The sequence below is a fragment of the Anas platyrhynchos genome, chromosome 2 (genome assembly GCF_047663525.1).
Source record: "Anas platyrhynchos isolate ZD024472 breed Pekin duck chromosome 2, IASCAAS_PekinDuck_T2T, whole genome shotgun sequence".
Lineage (NCBI taxonomy): Eukaryota > Metazoa > Chordata > Aves > Anseriformes > Anatidae > Anas > Anas platyrhynchos.
In genome coordinates, this window is record NC_092588.1 from 58,258,713 (window position 1) to 58,273,547 (window position 14,835).

At 44.7% G+C, this 14,835-nt stretch overlaps 1 protein-coding gene and 1 long non-coding RNA gene across 9 annotated transcripts in view; both read left to right on the plus strand.

Moving 5' to 3' along the window:
• The first annotated feature begins 1,451 nt into the window (after nt 1-1,451).
• LOC113842824 (uncharacterized) lies at nt 1,452-6,281 on the plus strand. Of its 2 annotated transcripts, XR_011807603.1 has the most exons (7): nt 1,452-2,558; nt 3,129-3,298; nt 4,282-4,557; nt 4,830-4,950; nt 5,206-5,302; nt 5,661-5,862; nt 5,946-6,281. It is a non-coding gene; the product is annotated as an uncharacterized lncRNA (long non-coding RNA). The 2 variants fall into 2 exon arrangements; XR_005263641.2 differs by lacking the exons at nt 1,452-2,558; nt 3,129-3,298 and adding an exon at nt 3,343-3,831.
• Nucleotides 6,282-13,778: 7,497 nt separating this feature from the next.
• The window catches only part of CCDC102B (coiled-coil domain containing 102B), a 162,666-nt gene continuing 161,609 nt past the window's right edge, over nt 13,779-14,835 (plus strand). For 4 of the 7 annotated variants that reach the window (XM_027451913.3, XM_072034806.1, XM_072034805.1 and 1 more), the window contains exon 1: nt 13,782-13,904. The gene's annotated coding sequence lies outside the window, so the exon portion shown is untranslated. Of the gene's footprint in view, nt 13,912-14,181; nt 14,213-14,835 lie in introns of all 7 variants that reach the window. The other 3 variants (XM_072034802.1, XM_072034803.1, XM_072034801.1) reach the window with 3 other exon arrangements.

Consider the following 14,835-nt stretch of genomic DNA (forward strand, 5'->3'; position numbering starts at 1 on the left):
TATATCTTCACAGGTGGTATCGTTTAACCCAGCAGGCAGCTAAGTACCACACAGCTGTTTGCTCACTACCTGTCCTCCCCACCATGGGATGTGGAAGTGAATTGAAAACAAAACAAAACAAAAAACTTGAGGGTTTAGATAAAGACAGTTTAACAGGACAGAAAATGAAGGGAAAAGTATAACAATAATAATGATAAAATACAAAGCCAGTGATGCCCATTGGGGACTACATCTGGACTTGAAATACAGTAAAGGATGACCTTCTGTCCTTATATCATAGAATTATTTAGGTTGGAAAAGACCTCTTAGATCATCTATTTTCAAATGTGTTGTTATACTGCTTGTTTCAGTTCTATAAAATGCTGTGGAATAATATGAAACTATAGTAGAAATAAAGACAGGTTCCAACAACAAAGAAAATCAGGTTCTAAAAACTGAAGTTTTAAATTTTTGTTTGTTTGTTTGGAGAATACCTGAGGAATTTTCAAAAAGTTCCAATTTTAATATGTCATGCCCCTCTGTTTTCCAAGTTGGTTAACAAGAATGTTCCCATCTATTGCTATTTGTGCTTGAAGCACATTTTTTGTTTGTTTGTTTTTGTATTGTTATATATGGAGTGGTAATTCGTGTCCAGAAAATGGTTGATATTAATAAAGAAGGGGGAGATTTGGGAATGTGGCCATGGGGGTGGGTCGGAAAGCCCTGTGGTTGAGATAACATTAGACTCTTAACGCTGAGGCCATCAGGAATATAAAAGAGTTTAGAGGGAACAAAGAAGGGTGATTCAGGAGACTCCATGCAGTTGGTTTCTTGTTCTCCAGCCCTTAAGGTATGGAAGTTTCTGGGTGTTTGCTGCTGTTGTTATATGCAAAGTTGTTTGAACAATGAAAAGTTGTTTTGAAAAGAACTGCTGTGGAGAGAAGGGTATAAGAGGGGAGCCTGCCCTCAAGAAAAGAAAAAAAAAGAAAGGCAACACGATGTGTTGAAGTTATGTCATCAATAAAGAAGCAGAAAGAAGGAATTAAAAGGAACAGGCTAGCAGAACAGAGACCAGGACAAGAACTGGGACATTGATCGCCTCATGAAGATAGCATCGTCCAGACTAAGCAAAACGCTCAGAGAAGCTCGTCCAGAAAGTCACTGGAAATGGGCACACTGGAGCTGGAGAGAAGCTCGAGCTGAGACAAGTGTACCCGTGCACACACCTGCCCTGCGCTACTAAGCAGCTGCGCATTATGGGGAATCATACATAAGTCTAAATATTACAAAATTCAGATTGAGTTGAGACTTCATTTATAAAACTGTGGAGCAGGCTGTCCCGCTGCAGCCCATGGGTCCCCCATGGAGCAGATCTCCACGCTGCAACTCCCCAGTGGGTGGAGGAGCCTCCGGTGGAGCAGGTTGGATGTGGCCTGGAGGAGGCTGCGGCCCATGGAGAGCCCCCGCAGGAGCAGGGGGTCTGGGGGGAGCTGCCGCCCAGCCGTGGGGGACCCGTGCTGGAGCAGTTTGCTCCTGGGGGATGGATGGATGGACCCCGTGGGACGGAGCCGTGTGGGAGCAGTGCTTGAGGAGCTGCTGCCTGTGGGCAGCGCGTGTGGGATCAGCTGGGGAAGGACGGCATCCCGTGGGAGGGACCCCACGGGGAGCAGGGGCAGGGAGGGACCAAGAAGGAGCGGCAGGGACAAAGCATCAGGGACAGACCACAGCCCTCAGTCCCCCGTTTCCCTGTTCTGCTAAGGGGGAGGAGGTGGAAGAGGGCAGATGGGGAGAAGACGTTTTGGGTTTCTTTCCTTTGTTTCTCACGTGTCTAGTTTGTTAGTAGTAGGCAATAACTCTTACTATCTCCCTATGCTGAGTCTGCTTTGCCTGTCACGAGAATTGTTGAGCGATCTCCCCGTCCTTATCTCAGCCCTTGAGCCCTTTGCACCGTATTTTCTCCCCCTTTCCCTTTGAGGAGGGGGAGTGAGAGAGCGGCCGTGGTGGAACTCGGCTGCCCACCCGATTCAGACCACCGCAGTTGCCAAGGACTGGAAAAGTTTTCCGAATAAACAAGATGTTTAACAAGGAGATGCATAGTTTCCTTCTTAAGGCTTCCTGGAGAATTGGGGTTATTTCATATTCCCAGCTCAGAGGAAGAGAATTGTTGATTTCACCTTCTTTTTTCTTACATGGAAATCAAAGGTGAACTGCCCTCCAAGCACGGGCAACGTATCAGAATCAAGCTCTTTGTGTCTGTAATCCTTTCTCAAGGAAAAGATTTATCACACACCTTCCACAGATGTAGGGGAGCAGGGAATAATTTTTGAACTACTCTAATTCAAGTCAGTTTGGGCATAGTGGTACTCCTCTAGCTGTTTCTGAGACATACGCATTAGCAACAGAGAGTGTTGTGCCGTCACTGGGAGGCGCCTGCGGTGGTGACTTCAGAAACAGAACTGAATGATGTCACCACAGCACTGTGGCAACAGCTGCCTCTGTGCACGTTTAGCTGGGAGGCACAGAGAAGGGTGCTGGATGTGATGAAACCACGTGAGGACAGAGAGGGCCCATACCCTTCTGTAAGTGTTTTGATGCTTGGCTGGGGAAAACAGTGTGGTTTTGTTGTGAATGTTTCATTTTAGTATTCTGTAGTTTGTGTAAAGCCCTTACAGAAGCATCAAGTTTGGTACTGTGCTCAATGATGGAGCTGCACAGAGTGAGAACAGACCCAGTGTACGGCTGAGGGCCTCTGCACGTTCTCTTCTTCCTACAGACGATCAACAAATAAGGGTAGACAGAGAAGAGTGTGCTGTGGTCCTCCCATAGACCGCAAGTGCTAAAGCATAAACAAGAGGCTTAAGAGTCCCCCTGTCACGTTAAAATTCAGGACAGCATTGGACTTCATCACATGGGCTGGCCTGTCGAGTAGTGTCTCAGGCTGTGGTGTATGAAGATGCACTCCATCTGCTTTCAGGCTAGCACTTGCAGTGGGCAAGCTGCCTGACCTTAACATTTGTCATTTCATTTTTCACCTGAGTTTTGCTTGTTCCCCACAATTCATCCCTTCTCAGTCTAGGAAAAAAAAAAATATAAATAAATAAAAATAAAAGGATTTCCTTTCCAGTAACTACATGTTCTTAACTTGACAGATTTGATTATTGACTTAGAAGGCAAATATCTGGCCAGACTGCAAGACTTGTGCTCGCAGCGTGGGACAGCTCTCGTAAAGGTGATTCAGGGTAGCTTCTGGAAAGCAAGACGTCAGATCTCCAAAACAGCTTTCTTGGTGCTAACGTAGGAAGGGCGAGTAAGAGTAAAGGTAAGAGTCCAGATACCGTAAGAAGCGGAAAGTGTGAAGGAAACTTCCTTCTGGCTGATACAGCTCCATATCTAGTTGTCAAGTATGAAGAGAGCAGTTCTAAGTTTCTTGGGGAGAGGAAAACAAAGAGACTGGGAGATTGTACAAAGAAAAAAATGGGATGAGCTATTTCAGGAAATCATAGTAACTGGAAATAGAGATTGGAAGAGTGCTTTAAGCCAAGACAGAAACTTTTCAAAACTAAAACCTAGGAGTTGGATGAACCAAGAAATGAATCCATTTTGATTATGCAGTTGTGTCCAGTGTTATCTTGGGAAATATGGTTTCCACATAAAATGTATCTGGGGCTTGAAGTTTTCCTAAGGCCCTTCTCTGTGTATTCCCTACTGTTTGGTAAGCGCTGAGGTCACACTGCAGACAGCAGCACGTCCTCTCCCCACTACTTAGCTGTCTGTTTTCACAACATGTCTAGCAACAGAATGGCTTGGACACAACTGCGTCTATGACCGAGTTCATTCAAGCTGGTGGACAAGGTAAAAGCTCTGGACAAGCAAAGGGGTGGGAGGGATGGATGGACATACAAGATGATCACTTTAATCTCATTTCTCTAAGAATCCTTGCTGAGAAAACAAAACAAAACAGAACGGAACAGCACAGAACAGAACAGAACAAATGAAACAAGCAGCTAGCTTGCTGGAGACATTGTCTGGGAGACAGTGAAAACACTTGCAGACAAAAACATACCAAAGGACTAACTCTTTGAGCTTAATTCTAATCAGACAGCATAACCTCAAAGTCCTGTTTCTGTTCGTAACAGGCTGGTACAGTAACATGTCACATTTGATGACTTTGCAGCATAGATGTCAGGAATGCAGCTTGGGATCACCTCCTTCTACTGAGAGTTCAGTTGGAAGGGATGAGCAAGTAATTTGTCCTGGGTTGACGGAAATCTGTTTCAAGGCTGTTTTCTAACACTCTTACAGACACTTCTCTGTCCGTCGGCCTGTCCTGCCAACTCTGGTGTGAGTGTGAAGCTGTGGCTAGAGGGGTTTCCCATTCCTATTGGACCTGGTGGACACCAGCTTTCCTAGGAAATTGCTGATGTTGCTGAGGAGGCAGCACTATCAAAGCCCTTGTTGATGAAGGTACAACAAGCTGGGGAGGCTTTGGCATTTCTGCACAATGCTGCTCCCTGAATGTCACTCCAGACTCAGATTTGGAAAGAACCAAAGCAAGCTAGAGGAAAACTGGATGTCCAGGTAATTTTCGTTTATTTATTGTTTCATTCTTCCCTTGTAAGAAAATCTAAGTCTTTAAACCGTTTGTTTGAAAACACGGCTTTATGGAAACGCGTATGGGTGTGCTCCTTCACCTTCTTTGGAACTTGCTTCACCTCGCTTCAGCTATAGGACTCCTATGCTCAAATGTATGCTTCCCATGAGAAAGCGGCGTTCTTTCGGTGTTCTTTTCTGTGATGGTTGCAGGTGAGGTTGACAAGAGCTGTCAGTACGATTCTTTGTTTCCTTTGCAGTATCCAAAAGTCCGTATCACAGCGGATCTTCTCCTCTGATCCGAAAAGCTTCACGGGCCAAAAGAGAATTGAGATGAAGAAGGAAATAGAGAATGCAGACCAATACTTCCAATTACCACCCGTAAGTTTGGTGAAGGAATCGGGTGCCATTCTGTAGTGGTAGAAAGTTAATAAAATCCTGATCGTGCACTTGAAGGCAAGCAATGCTCTAAAAACGAAGAATGCAAGGCCCTGCTTAAGGGCAATCTTCAGGCTGCTTCTCGATCAGCAGCTGATTTGCTTCTTCCACACCCTCATCTCCACTTGCTTAGAAGTTGTGAAGGTCGGAAGCACACTCCGTGTTTTTCATCCCCTCTGTGTATCTTTTCCCTGACAGCAACTTCTGTCTTGGCTCTTCACATCCAGCCAGAGCAGTTTCTTTGCCTCCGCAACCTGCAGGCTGTCCTCGCGTGTGTACCTGTGGTGGACTGAGGGTAATGCTTGTAACGCACACAGATGCTGTATTCACTAGCACTTTGAGAAAAGAGAGCAAGAAGCTAACCTGCGCAGCAGTTTCTTAGGTTTCTTTCTATCTATCTACCTATCTCTCTGCGTATATATTTCATTACTTATTTACTTATTTAATGATCCTTTAAATATAGTAGATCCTTTAAGAAAGCTTACTTGTCCTTCTCCTTTACTTGTTTTTAACGTTTACTTTTCTAACCAATCCTTAATGTTGCAACCTTGGATTTATTTAGTTCTCAGTTCTTAGAAGTTCTCAAAGCACATCAGTGATTTCTATAGTTCTCAGTCTTTCCATCTGCATTGAGACCTTTTATCTGGATTTAGGTATGAGGTGAAGAAGAACACTGAAACCAGCTGAAGCCGTATCGGCCACATGCTTCTGCTCGGAAGTAATTCAGAGTGATTCCATGGTGTACTTTAGACAGATTTCCTCTGGTCCTCTGGACTCAGCATCCCCAAGGGATATTTCAAAGCTCTCTGAAGGACCTGTCATTATCGCTGACACTGCAGTCTCCATTAGGAAGGGGTAAATAGTCCTTGCCCTTGTGCAAAGGAACTACTCAGTTAGCTGTTTCTAACCCAAATCTCTTTGTTGTCTTCTGTTGACAGACACCACCCGGCTAGCCAAGCTCTGAAACTGAAAATGGAAGGAGTGGGACATCTTCAAAAGCCTGCTGCTGCTTCTAAGCAGAACTGCGATGTAGGTGGGGACACAGCAAGAGGACACGTCCAGGCCACGGTGGAACTGAAAGGCACCTGTCTGAGCCACAGAACAAAGTCAGCGATTCCCAGTTGGAGACTGTTGCTCGACCAGTGACACAGCAGCTGGAGCGCTTCTGGTTGCTGCTGATGGGTTCCCATGAATCAGCCAGGGATAGGAGCTATGAGAACGACTGAAGCAATTTGAAGTTGCCCGAAAGAAAGAAGAGAGGAGAGAAGAAGACAAGAGGGGAGGGAAGGGGAGGGAATAAAAGGAAGGGAGGGGACTGGAGGGGAGGGGAAGGGAGGGAAGGGGAGGGCAGGGGAAGATAGTGTAGGGGAGGTTAGGATAGGGTAGGATAGGGTAGCGTAGCATAGCATAGCGGAGTGTAGCATGTTAGAGGGGAGGGAAGCGTAGGAGAGTATAGGGTAGTGTAGGGGAGCGGAGTTTAGGGGAGTGTAGGGTAGGATAGGGGAGGGGAGTGTAGGAGAGCATAGGGGAGGGGAGCATAGGGTAATGTAGGGTAGTGTAGCGAAGGGGAGTGTAGACTAGGATAGGGGAGGGGAGTGTAGGGGTGTGTAGGGTAGTATAGGGGAGGGGAGTGTAGCAGAATGTAGGGACAGGGAGCATAGGGGAGGAGAGGGGAGAGGAGGGGAGGAGAGGGGAGAGGAGGGGAGGGGAGCATAGGGTAATGTAGGGTAGTGTAGCGAAGGGGAGTGTAGACTAGGATAGGGGAGGGGAGTGTAGGGGTGTGTAGGGTAGTATAGGGGAGGGGAGTGTAGCAGAGTGTAGGGACAGGGAGCATAGGGGAGGAGAGGGGAGAGGAGGGGAGGAGAGGGGAGAGGAGGGGAGGGGAGCATAGGGTAATGTAGGGTAGTGTAGCGAAGGGGAGTGTAGACTAGGATAGGGGAGGGGAGTGTAGGGGTGTGTAGGGACAGGGATCATAGGGGAGGGGAGGGGAGGGGAGGGGAGGGGAGGTAAAAGAGGGGAGGGGAGGGGAGGGGAGGGGAGGGGAGGGGAGGGGAGGGGAGGTAAAAGAGGGGAGGGGAGGGGAGGCAAAAGAGGGGAGGGGAGGGGATGGACAGCAAAAGAGCGGTGGGGAGGGGAGGGGAGGGGAGGGGAGGGGAGGCAAAAGAGGGGAGGGGAGGGGAGGGGAGGGGAGGGGAGGGGATGGACAGCAAAAGAGCGGTGGGGAGGGGAGGGGAGGCAAAAGAGGGGAGAGGAGGGGAGGGGATGGACAGCAAAAGAGCGGTGGGGAGGGGAGGGGAGGGGAGTGCTACCATAAATAAAATTGCCAAATAAATGACATTTTGGATCTGGAGCCATATGTTTGTGTTGCTGAAGGGATGCAAGACACAGACTCCTGATGGCTCTTGAACAGGAGGCGTTTATTGCCCTTTTTCACTCCTACATGTCCTCTCCCCGTAGCCCCACGTGCTGTCCACGCGCCCGAATCTATCCCACAGTTGGTCAGAGACCCTCAGACACGCGCCTGGAGCCAGCCAGCAATTGCCCACTGCCCAAAGGTCCTCTTTAACACTGTAGCCAATTCTTGATCTCAGCCTCGCTCAAGGTTTTGTTCCTACTGCTTGTTTCCTCATTACCTCTAATTCAGGGACCTGCGAAACAGCGCGAAGCCACCTGAAAATTCCCTCCCCACACGTTGCCATTCATTCCACAACCTGATTTATCGCTGCCAGCCGCGCCTTGCACAGTGCCATGAAAGGTTTGGTGTGCACAGAGCTGGCTGAGGATTTTCAGAAATAACTTGCCTTAAGAACTGCATCAAGACTTTTGCTGGAAGGCAAAAGATCGGGTGATTGATTAACCCAGGGATGGCAGCTGAGCAAGGGAAGCATCTTCCAAACTTCCAAATATTGCCTGTAGACAGAACTACAACTCCTCTGCTCTGCGCTTAGGAGTTTCCGTCACCTGCTTAGGAAGCAGAAGCAGTAACATGGGATTTAGAGGATCCAGCTGAAGCATCAGTGCCAGTTAGAGGAAACCAGTTAGAGGGTTTGAAGAGAGTTTGACCGGTTTTCCAAGGAACATGTACTAGTGCTGCATCTATATGCATAGAAATATCTCTACACCTGGCTTGTATCAGAACTAGAGCGGCCATCAGGACTAGGGAAGCGGTTGTCCCTCTGTGCTCGGCTCTGGTGAGGCCGCACCTCGAATTGCACACTGTGTTCAGCGAAGACCTCGAGGTGCTGGAGCGTGTCCGCAGAAGGGCTCTGAAGCTTGTGAAGGGTTTAGAGAACAAGTCTGGTGAGGAGCGGCTGAGGGGGCTGGGGTTGTTCAGCCTGGAGAAAAGGAGGCTCAGGGGAGACCTTCCTGTGCTCTACAGGAAGCTGAAAGGAGGCTCCAGAGAGGTGGGGGTCGTTCTCTTCTCCCAAGCCCCAAGTGACAAGACAAGAACAAAAAACCTGAAGTTGTACCAGGGGGGGGTTCGATTGGTTCTTACGAAAAATTTCTTCACCAAAAGAGTTGCTCTGGTGGGTTTACGTGGCAAGGTTTTGGTAGCAGGGGGCCATAGGGGTGGCTTCCGGGAGAAGAATCTAGAAGCTGCCCCACGTTAGATAAGGGCTCCACTGCTGGCCAGAGCCAAGCCAAGAAACGATGTCGCTTGTTCCTCTGTGAGAGCATATTGAAGAAAGGAGAAAAAAAAGAACAACAAAAAAAGCTGCTTCACAGGGAGAAAGAGAGGAGAAGCAGCCCTGCAGCCCCGCAGGTGAGTGCAGCAGGAGGGCAGGAGGTGCTGCAGGCAGGTGGCAGCAGTTCCCCTGCGGCCTGTTGTTATATATGGAGTGGTAATTCGGGTTGAGAAAATGGTTGATATTAATAAAGAAGGGGGAGATTTGGGAATGTGGCCATGGGGGTGGGTCTGAAAGCCCCGTGGTTGAGATAACATTAGACTCTTAATGCTGAGGCCATCAGGAATATAAAAGCGTTTAGAGGGAACAAAGAAGGGTGATTCAGGAGACTCCATGCAGTTGGTTTCTTGTTCTCCAGCCCTTAAGGTATGGAAGTTTCTGGGTGTTTGCTGCTGTTGTTATATGCAAAGTTGTTTGACCAATGAAAAGTTGTTTTGAAAAGAACTGCTGTGGAGAGAAGGGTATAAGAGGGGAGCCTGCCCTCAAGATAAAAGAAAAGGTAACACAATGAAGTGAAGTCACAATAAAGAAGCAGGAAAAAGGAGTGAAGAGGAACAGGCTGGCAGAATGGAGACCAGGACGGAAACAGGCACATTGATTGCCTCATGAAGATGGGTTCGGCCAAACTCAGCAAACCGCTCAGAGAAGCTTGTACAGAAACTTACTGGAAATGGGCGCACTGGAGCTGGGAAGAAGCTCAAGCTGAGAGATACGGACCTGCACACACAACTGCCCCTCGCTGGTAAGCAGCTGTGCATTATGGGGAATCATACGTCCTTAGAAACAAAGACTGTCCTGGTAACCTTGCAGCTTATTCTCCTTATTAACAATCAGACAGTTTATGATCCTGAATTATGGGCCCAAATTGAGGTCAAGGTTTGGGACTCTGCAACTAAAAACGACAAGGTTGCAGTGGGACCGCTTGGCACCTGGCGAGCAGTCTCTGAGGCCTTAAAGAGCCCTGTGGGGCCACAGTCAGGAACGTGTGGTTTGCCAGATAGTGAGGGAACTACGGGCTCCTTTACTGATACTTCTGCTACGCCATGGGCCCCTCTGCTGCTACAGCCATCAAAGGCTTTTGCTGTTATGCCCCCTGTTGACCTGAACGTGCCTTTTGACCCAGGCCCTATTGGCCTTGAAAAGGAGATGGATATGTTTTTCTTCGATCTGGGAAGAACGGGATACATAAGGCCTGAAGACTGAGTTGCTTGACAACTGAAAGTGAGACATATTGTTCAAAAGGAATGGAAAATGGAGACAGTTAAGTGAGGGAACTTAAAGGATTGTTTGTTACCCTTCCTGATTGTACGTATGTATAGGCATTCTCGTGTTTAATATGTAAAAGCGATGTTGTATATATTTAGAATGTTTGATGTTTGTGTGTGCGTGTTGGTGGAGTGTAGACTCCCCACGCACCCAGCGCTGTTTACTTGCCTTTTATACGTTTTATACCTTTTATAGCTTTTATACCTTATATAAGTATAAATATTACTAAATTCAGATTGAGACTTCATTTATAACAGTATTGAAGACTAATATTGCAATTTAATTTTTTGTATTTGCGTAGGAAATGCATCAATATAGTAAGTATAATTAACTTATATGTTTTGAAAAAAGACTTGCTCTAACTTTCTTCTCTGAGACAAATTAAATTATTTTCTTCATTGGCTCAATAATCCTAAAAAGAATTGTGTCTCTTCCTTTGTGATCCCAGGATCACATTAAAAAATTCAAAGTTTGTCTTCTGTGTTTTGTAAATGCTCCTCTGCAGGTCTTGAAAAATCAGATTAAGCATACTGCTAAAAATCAAATATACTCCAAGGGAATGGAGTCCATCCCACACTAGTCACACTAGTCAGGGATGCAAAAATCCAGATGACAATGGATGCCACGTGTCAAAACGTGTTACTTACTGATTTATTTATTTATTTATTTATTTCAAGAAATTACTATGGCCTGATTCTCTTGGCAGGTGTATAAATGTTCTTAGTACGAGCTTACCAGGAATTGTTTACTTACCTAATGATTTCTAGGAAGACAGCTGTGATGGTTTTACTCAGCTGGGCAGCACAAGTCAACCACAACCACTCTCCCACTGCCCCTCCTCAGAGGAAAATGGGGAGAAAATACAATGAAAATAGCTTATGGGTTGAGATGAGGACAGGGAGAATACTCACCAATTACTGCCACAGGCAAATCAGACTCAACAAAGTAAGATAAATGTTATTTATTACCTACTACTAACAAGCTAGAACAGTGAGAAACTAAAAACAAACTAAAAAACACCTTCCCTCCATCCACCCTCTTCTACCTCTACCCCTCGAGCAGTGCAGAGGAACAGGTTATGGGGGCTGTGGTCAGTCCCTAACACTTCGTCTCCGACGCTCCTTCATGGTCACTCTCTGCCCCTGCTCTACATAGGGTCCCTCCCATGGGATGCTGTCCTTCCCAAACTGATCATGCGTGGGCTGCCCACGGCAGTTCTTCAAGAACTGCTCCCACATGGCTCTGTACCATGGGGTCCATCCATCCCCCAGGAGCAAACTGCTCCAGCACGGGTCCCCCACAGGCAGCAGCTCCCCCCAGATCCCCTGCTCCTGTGTGGGCTCCTCTCCATGGGCTGCAGCCCAGGGCCTGCTCCTGCAGGGGCTCTCCATGGGCCGCAGACTCCTCCAGGCCACATCCACCTGTTCCACTGGAGGCTCCTCCATGGGCTACAGCATGGAGATCTGCTCCATGTGGGACTTACGGGCTGCAGGGGGACAGCCTGCTTCATCAGTGACCTCTCCACAGGCAGCAGGGGAACTGCTGCTGTGTGCCTGGAGCACCTCCTGCCCTTCTTCTGCACTGACCTTGGGATCTGCAGGACTGGTTCTCACTCCTCTCTCCCAGCTGGTGTTATGCAGCTTTTTTTTTTTCCCTTTCTTCCATCTGTTCTCCCAGAGGCCCAACCAGTATCACTCTGGCTCAGCTCTGGCCAGCAGTGAGTCCCTTTGTAGCTGGCTGGAGCTGGCTCTGATCTGACATGGGGCTCACAGAGGCCACCCCAGCAGCCCCCTATTACCAAAACCTTGCCCTGTAAACCCAATATAAAAATAAAATTCATTTGTGGAAGTTCACATGTTAGCAAGTTTGCATGTTGGCAACACCTGTTCTGTAACAATTACAATACAATTGTAATTTTTATTACAAATTACAATACAATTGTTGTACAATACAATTACAAGCCAAAATCAGGTTAAATGGCCAAATCAGACCAAACGGAGATTATATTTGCAACTAAGAATAGCTGGGTATTCCATTTTTGAAGTAAACATTTGCAATTGCTTTTCAAATCTAGCTATGATATTAAGTTCCTTGCCATCTTTCCCTAGTAGTTTTCTAGTTTCATGCAGGTTTGCAATCCACAAGCTTATTTAGTATGAAAAGTTTTTGTTTGCCTTTGTAAATTTGATTTTCTCTCCAAAGTCAATGAATTATTGCATTTACAATTTATTTCTTGTAAGTTTATAAAATGTGCCACCTATGTGATCCGTACAATTTCACATGGTAACTTCGCAAATTTAATCTGTATTTTTAAATTAAATTTGAATATACCTATAACAATGGCATAAAATCAAGATTCCTCCAAGACTTGGTGAGTACGACAGGTGCAACAGAACAGAACCTGAGTTGTCATTCTAGGTTTACTATTGGCCTACCATGTGCTTTTTTTTTTTCCCCCTAGGCTCCTCCCTACCCAACCCCCCCCCCAAAAAAAGATATTTGCAGCAGTTAGTGGTACTTCCAACAGTAGTACTCTTCACAGTGTCATATTGATTTTTATTTTTTAATTTTATTTGTTTATTTTAAGGGGGAGGGGGAAATAGAGGCATAAATCCTCTGTTAGAAAGCTTCACGTCTGAAGGCATTTTCAGTTCTGATGCAAGTTACTTAACTTCCTGTGTTCTAACTTCCTGATGACTGCATATCAATTTCTTTAGAAATTGCAAAATCGTCTGAGTAAGGGCAATGGAACAGACTTCTTGGTTGCAGGCAGAAATTGCAGTAAGAGTAGAATGGTGGGAAGTGAGGTCTGCATCTTATGAATGGGTTGAAATGTGGTTAGTTACAAATGAATAATGTACAATGTAAGTTATGATGTGTACATAATTTGATTTAAAAATTGTGAATTGATTTCCTACAGTAGGGATAATGGAATATAGCCAGAGAGTATTCTAGTGGGAGATGAGATATATGTGGCTGAAGGAGTCATGGAATATGTATAAAGTAGCTGTTGCCTTATTTTATTGTTTATATATGTATATATATAGACGCACAAATTTGATAGAGGCTTCTAAATTTATTTATTTTTGTTATTATTATTATTTACATAGAAATGCCTAGGTCCCTCATGTAATTCCCCTCCCCCCCCTTTTTTTTAACTGTATGCCCTTTGTCTCCAATCAGTGCAGTAGATTTTGTGAATCAGATTCATCAGAGAATCCTCTTAGTTAAATGAAGTCTTGTAGCCATAGCTACTACTCACAATGAAGACTTCTATAGTGATGAAAAGGCAATGAAATGTTAATAGGGAAATCGAGTTATGCTCTTAAAACTTAGAAGAGCCCTGGCTTCTCAGTCTGAGATTATGACATATGAATTGTCAGTATTTTGTATATGAGGTTTTGTTTTTTATAATTGAAAATATTTAGCTGCTCAGAGCTATAGCAAATCATATTAACTGCAACAAACTGTATCAGCTTTATACCTCAAGGACCTGCCATATAGTTGGCCAGGAAATCTGCATAAGAGCAAGAAGTAACATATGAATCCACCCAGTGTGGGTGCATGTGCTTAATTACTACATTTAGAATAATTAATTTAGGTTTTTACATAACCTTTAGGCGACTGGGGTCATGGTCTTCAGTTTAGAAAGGTAAGGAGGAATATAAATATAAGAAAGTAATACTTAGTGAAGAACAACATGGAAAAATGTTTTATTTTGGATAAATGACTTGCACATAAAGGAAAAATGTTGTGGTTTTAGTTTTGATAAAACCTGACCAATGGGGAGTCATTTTCAAGTTACTGTGGAGTGGCCCTAATGTTGTAAATAATCCTGTTGGCCAAGTCCCAGTACAGTGTAGATGAGAAAAGGATGCAGGAAATTCTGTTGTTTACACGTCTCTGTAACACTGAGAAGCAAGAGGAGCCCAGAAAACCCAGAGGGTAAGGGGTAAGATTGGGGGCTTATTACTTATTCTTATATTTCTCATTTGCTACAGAGTATGGGTTACTTTCATACTGATAGTAGGGAAAAAAAAGGTCTGAAATACCCAGCAAAGTACTGAAGATCAGGAAACAGTTATTTGAAGTATGTAGCTGAGTTAGATTTAGCTAGATATTTCTCTCCTTTCCTTTTACTACTGCTGGGTAATATTAATTCTAACACCCTATTACATAGTGTAAAACATAAAACATAGAGGTTGTTAGTGTTGTTTTTCAGATATAGAAGGGTACTTATTTACAATAACAAGGTAAGTTTTTTAAATTTTCAAAGCAGTATTTGGTTAAATGTTTATTTCTTATTTTTGATTTAGAAGTTAATACAAATACTGAGACTTAAAGACTTATATTGTTTCAGTGCTGAAATCCTTTTTTAAATCACTGTGTGAAATACATCTTTAACAGGATATGCTGGAATAGGATAAACTTTAGTAATTTTCAACTGTTACCGGTGGTATAAACCTAAAGTGCCATAATAATTCTGTTTGAGTTTGCAGCTGTTCATATTGCATTTTGTTCTTAGAAGTAGTGTTTTCACAGTGTTTCTCTTTTCATAAATTCATCTAATGAGATTAATATCCTAATAATCCTAATTTCCTTCAGAAAATATCTGAGGATAAGATAAGAAAAAAGTATATGTAGGGAGAGGTGTTCTTAGCTATATGACATTATAATAATGTAATGAAATATGGCTTATTAATACTATGGCTTGTTGATGTGGGACAAATATTTTAGTTTGTCACTATTTGAAAGGTTAATATACCAGATGGTGTGAGAGTATATGGATGACCCATTAGCAATGAGAAAGGGCCAAATTTCAAAAGTAATTCTGTTCAGTTTAATATAGCAGATAGAACTAACAGGCTACTGAATG